Source organism: Mirounga leonina, unplaced genomic scaffold (genome assembly GCF_011800145.1).
Source record: "Mirounga leonina isolate KUSES-001 unplaced genomic scaffold, KU_Mleo_1.0 Mir_104, whole genome shotgun sequence".
Classification (NCBI taxonomy): Eukaryota; Metazoa; Chordata; class Mammalia; order Carnivora; family Phocidae; genus Mirounga; species Mirounga leonina.
The window spans coordinates 13,864,900-13,870,108 of NW_023270231.1; the positions used below are offsets into that span (position 1 = coordinate 13,864,900).

Below are 5,209 nucleotides of genomic sequence, written 5' to 3' on the forward strand. Positions count from 1 at the left end.
CCAGAAGACAGAGCATCTCCTGACTATTTAGAAGCCACTGGACTCTGGTTCTATTTATAAAGATGACATGTTCCACAGATCCAGTTTTCCCTGTTACTAATCGAGGCCAAAGCATCAACATATTCCAGGCACATGTGGGAAGGGATGAGATGTGGGTTCAGGGCTCTGACCTCTTTAATGAATTCACTCTGCATCTGAGTCAGGATACATGCAGAGTGTTTTGTACTTTTTACTCTCAGTAACTAGGAGAGACAGAGATGCATAGTCTTCCTCTAGATTTCTAGCCCTTCTCACCTTCCTGTAAGTTTCATCTTTCTTCTTTTTGGCTTGTCTGCCACCCCTACCTCCTTTTCATTCTCTCCCAGCAGAAAGAACACACCTGGCTGCTTAAGTGACACGGATCCTGGTCCAGAACTGGCTATTCAACTTCAGGCATCTTATTTAATCTCTCTGGACTCCAGTTTTCTCATCTGCAAAAGGGCTTAGATAAGTGTTTACTCAATTCATGATTCCCAAAATATGAAGAACTGGGCTGCATGCATGGATATTGAAGACCCTGACACATATTTCAGTAAAGAATCATATTCAACTTTGTTTTGTCAAGCATGGCTCAAATTCATCTGAGAACAAAATCTCTTTAAAAAAAATAACATGGGGACACCTGGGTGGCGCAGTCCCTTCAGCATCCAACTCTTGTTTTTGGCTCAGGTCGTGATCTCAGGGTCCTGGGATTGAACCCCATGTTGGGCTCCACACTCACTGAGGAGTCTGACTGAAATTCTCACTCCTTCTTCCTCTGTCCCTCCTCCTGTGCATGTGCTCTCTCTCTTTCTCTCTCTCTAAGTAAATCTTAAAAAAAAAATAACATGTAGCTACACCTCACTATTCTATGGTATACAGGTTGAAAACTGCTGGTTTTGGCCAATACTCGGATTGGCTCTCTAAACTTTTTTTTTTACCATCCTTCTATTTAGAGTAGTTGGGAACAAAAACTATATTTCTCAGACTTCCTGCAGCTAGGGTTTTGCATCTGGATTACATCCTACCAATAAAATGAACTCATATGAGACGGGGAAGACATTTTCATTTCTTGCCCAATCCTGACAGATACACTAACCTAGATGATCTCTAAAAATCTAGTTCAACTCAATGGGATTTTTATGTTTTCCCTCTTGGCCATACCTTTTCTTAGGCAAAATCTCATTTAGCTATCTATCTAGTTCATTTATTTATTTATTTTCTAAGTTGTAATACATCCCAAGAAATAGACCCAGGTCAAATCAGGAAAGAGTAAATGCTAGCTGGGGGTCTTCTTGCTCTGAAATTTCCATCATCTTCTACATTTCATTTCTGATTCAGTGGGACATAGGTCATCTTGGGGTCTTGTAGCAATTCCAAAAAGAGAGAGATCTGCTAAAAAGTTGGAACTATAACCATGATGCCCCATAGATCCTCTGGCCACCATTATGAGGCTGGATTGAGCTGGGTACACAGACTGTTTCCTCTCAGCATCCCCTGTTAATTTTATAGGGATGATTGTATTTCTCATCACATTCCAGGAGCATCTTAAATGCTGCTCCACTTAAAGAAGACAGCTAGCTCTAGGATGGCAGGGCCTAGCTCTGGCTCCCTGATGTCTTAGTAAGCAATCTTGGTCAGGACAAATAACTACTGTGTCCCTTAGATTATCTGGGTCTAAAATCAATGAAGCAGCATCTTCCCTAGCTGCAGTACTTTAGATAAATAGGAGATCCTGTATGTAGTGCAATGAGTTTTAAAATTGAGCTTTTCAGGTGGGTGTCAGATACTACCAAACTCACTCCTGACCTTGATTCCATGAAGGTTAAACATTGGAAATTGGACTCATGAAAACATGGGATAAAGGGAATTTCTGGGTGGATGGTCCTTTGACAAAATTGTAAAGTGGTTAAAATTTGTCTTTTTCTTCTTCCAAATGACAAAAGTTCAGTTTTCCAAATTTTAGTACTAGAAAGCTTTCCCTATTCTCCTCTGCCCCCTAGAATTGTGCAGTGTTTTAACTCTGTCCTTCTCAGAGCAAGGAAAAATAGTAAGCTCGTTTATCCTGAGGCTGTTGTTTTAACCCTGGCATCCTATCAGTCCTGGATAGCTGCAGAGAGCATAAATGCCAGGGTCCCACAGCTAGAAATCCAACAGTTGGTCTTGGATGGGGCCCAGGTATACTAACTATTCCAAAGCTCCCACGGGTTGAGAACCACTAGGGTACTGTTACCTAAACATACCTCTTCAAAGAGAATCATGGAAAAATTTCCAGGGATCAACTAATCTTGTCTCACTCCTACTCAAATTTTTGGTAAAACAGATTATTGCCATTCACTTTTATTTGCAAGCTTCAGGTAACCACCTGGTAGTACAGCTCTTTCCATAAATAAGAAGCTCATAAAATCTTAAAATAATGCCAAGGTTAGTTCAATATGAAGCTTCTATCTAGTAGCTGGTACCTTGTTCTGGAAATTCTGTGCCCATTCTGCCTCCTGACTTGATTATGCTTGATTATCCCACCCTTGAATACCCCCAGAACCTGGTTTTCATCCTCTGCCTGGTGTCCTGTTCCTCATCTAACCCTCCAATACTAACCTGATGACAAAAATATGGACTTTGAGTTAGATCTAGTTCAAGTCTTGACCCCGCCACTCTGTAACTCAGGATTCCTTGGGAAAATTATTTGGAGCCTTGGTTTCTTCATCTTCAGAGTAGGGATGATATTTCTTATTCTATCAGTCCAGAGTTTTACACATAGAAATATCCAACAATTGTGAGGTCTCTTTCCCCTCAAATCTCATTGTTTATTTTGCACTTATTTCTACCTATTGTTTATATGACCATAGCCCAAAGGGTTTTTAAAGGTAGGATTTAGAGTATCAGTAGGAAGATGTTTTAGGCATAGCAAGACCTTTGTGTTACAATCGAAATTACAGCCTACTGGTCCCCAGTAGCCTTCTCTTAGCTCCCACCATAAGGGGTCTGACCAAGGCATTCAGGACAGTGATGGGATGGAGGAAACTAATGGATGCAGTGGGATGAGTGATTTGAAGAAACCCTTGGTAGGCACCAGTGGGAAGCTGAAAAATAAACCCAGAAAAGACCTGGAAAGGGCAGACCACCAGATATCCAGCTAGGAAGCAGAAATCCTGGCTGGAGTCTGTTTCAAACCACAGAATCTGAATTTAGGGAAGAAAGCATTAAAAACAATAAATTACCCAAAATGGCAAATTTAAGATTCAACTGCCTCAAACTGTTACAACTTAGGCACTTGTAAAAGAGAAATATTCCAGATGGCAAAGTGGAAGGATGAATTATAAAGAAGGAAGTGGCTAATATCCTGTGCAAGACTTTGAAGAAATACAAAGAGAGTTTTCCTGGCAGGAGCAGGCTGGGGAGCCTGGTGTTTCTGGAGACAGAAATGGGGTGCCATTTGATCAGGGTCAGCTGGCCCCACTGGCTAGTCCTAGGTGCTCAGGGCTCAGGTTTGGTTTCAAATTGTCTTCTGTCTTCTAAGAGAGTCTGGAACAAATGGCCCTGGTGCTTAGGAGGGGCACCTAGAGTGACTACTTAACATGTATATGATTTTGATTTGACATGGTCCATCTGGCCTTACTATTTAATTCAGGATCCCATGGCCCTAGGTATGATTTCAAATTGTATCTGATCCATTTTCATCTTCTACTTCCCTTTATATCAGGTCACTCCAGCTCTGGAACCAAGGGGATTGAATCTGAACAGGTAAACTGGAGAAAGGTGAAGGAATCTAACTGCATCCTGCTCAAAGGGGTCTTAGTTCTAGCTTCTTAAAATGTAGTCCTCAGACTGCATGATCTGACTATATGATGCCTCAGCATCACCTGTGAGATTACTGGAAATGCAACACCCTGGCTGGTCTGTAGCAAGCTGCAGACATCAGTTTTGTTTTGCAGGATGGGGTTTGTTAAAAGTTGTCAAGAATAAGGCTTACTTCAAGAGATACCAAGTGAAATTTAGAAAATGATGAGAGGGTAAAACTGATTACTATACTCAGAAATGCTTGGTAATTCAGGATAAAAATAAGCATAACACACCTAAATACAGGATGATAGTTCATGTAACCAATGGAGATATCATTTGTCAGATTGCTTATGCCTATAGAGAAGATGTGACAGTTTGTGCAGCTTATGCTTATGAACTCCCAAATTATGATATGAAGGTTGGCCTAACAAATTATGATGCAGCATATTGTATTGGCATGGTGCTGGTCTGCTGGCTTCTCAACAGGTTTGGCATGGGCAAGATCTATGAAGGCCAACTGGAGGCAACCAGAGATGAATACAATACGGAAAGCATTGATGGTCAACCTGTTGCCTTCACCCTCTATTTGGATGCAAGGCTTGCCAGAACTGCTACTGGAAATAAAGTTTTTGTGGCCCTCAAGGGAGCTGTGGATGGAGGCTTGTCTACCCCTCACAGTACCAAATTATTCCCTGGTTATGATTGAGAAAGCAAGGAATTCAATGCAGAAGTACATCAGAAGCACATCATGGGTCAGAATGTTGCAGATTATATGTGTTACCTAATGGAAGAAGATGAAGATGCTTATAAGAAACAATTCTCTCAATACATAAACAATATAACTCCAGACATGGTGGATGACATGTTTAAGAAAGCTCACACTGTTAGATGAGAGAATCTAGTCTATGAGAAGAAGCCTAAGAAAGAAGTAAAAAAGAAAAGGGGGAGCCATCCCAAAATGTCTCTTGCCCAGAAGAAAGACTGGGTAGCTCAGAAGAAGGCGAGCTTCCTTAGCACTCAGGAGCAGGCTGCTGAGAGCTAATAAACCAAACCACATTTTTCTATGAAGATTTTTCAGATAAAGATAATAAACTTATTCATCAAGCAGCTAAAAAAAAGGGAAATGCGGCACCCCAAATCTACCAAATTAACATGATCCGCAGGTGTTTCATATGTATGTTAAGGTTTGAGAAATAACATACTCATAGATTTTATATGCAAAGGAAGAATATAGGCCCACAAGGATCCCTGTTTGCATCAGAAAGGACATTGCCCATGTCTAATTGTTTCAAAAGCAGTGCAGGTCATGGAGTCTACAAGCTCCTAATAGCACTGCCTGAGCCTTGATCCCTAACAATAAAGGCCTTTGGTCTGAAATTGGGTTCACAAGCAAAGGGCCATCCAGTGC

The 5,209-nt window shown here is 41.1% G+C and overlaps 1 pseudogene; it reads left to right on the forward strand.

The window, feature by feature from the left end:
- The first annotated feature begins 3,898 nt into the window (after nucleotides 1-3,898).
- On the forward strand, nucleotides 3,899-4,843 carry LOC118015419 (annotated as a pseudogene).
- Nucleotides 4,844-5,209: the final 366 nt, after the last annotated feature.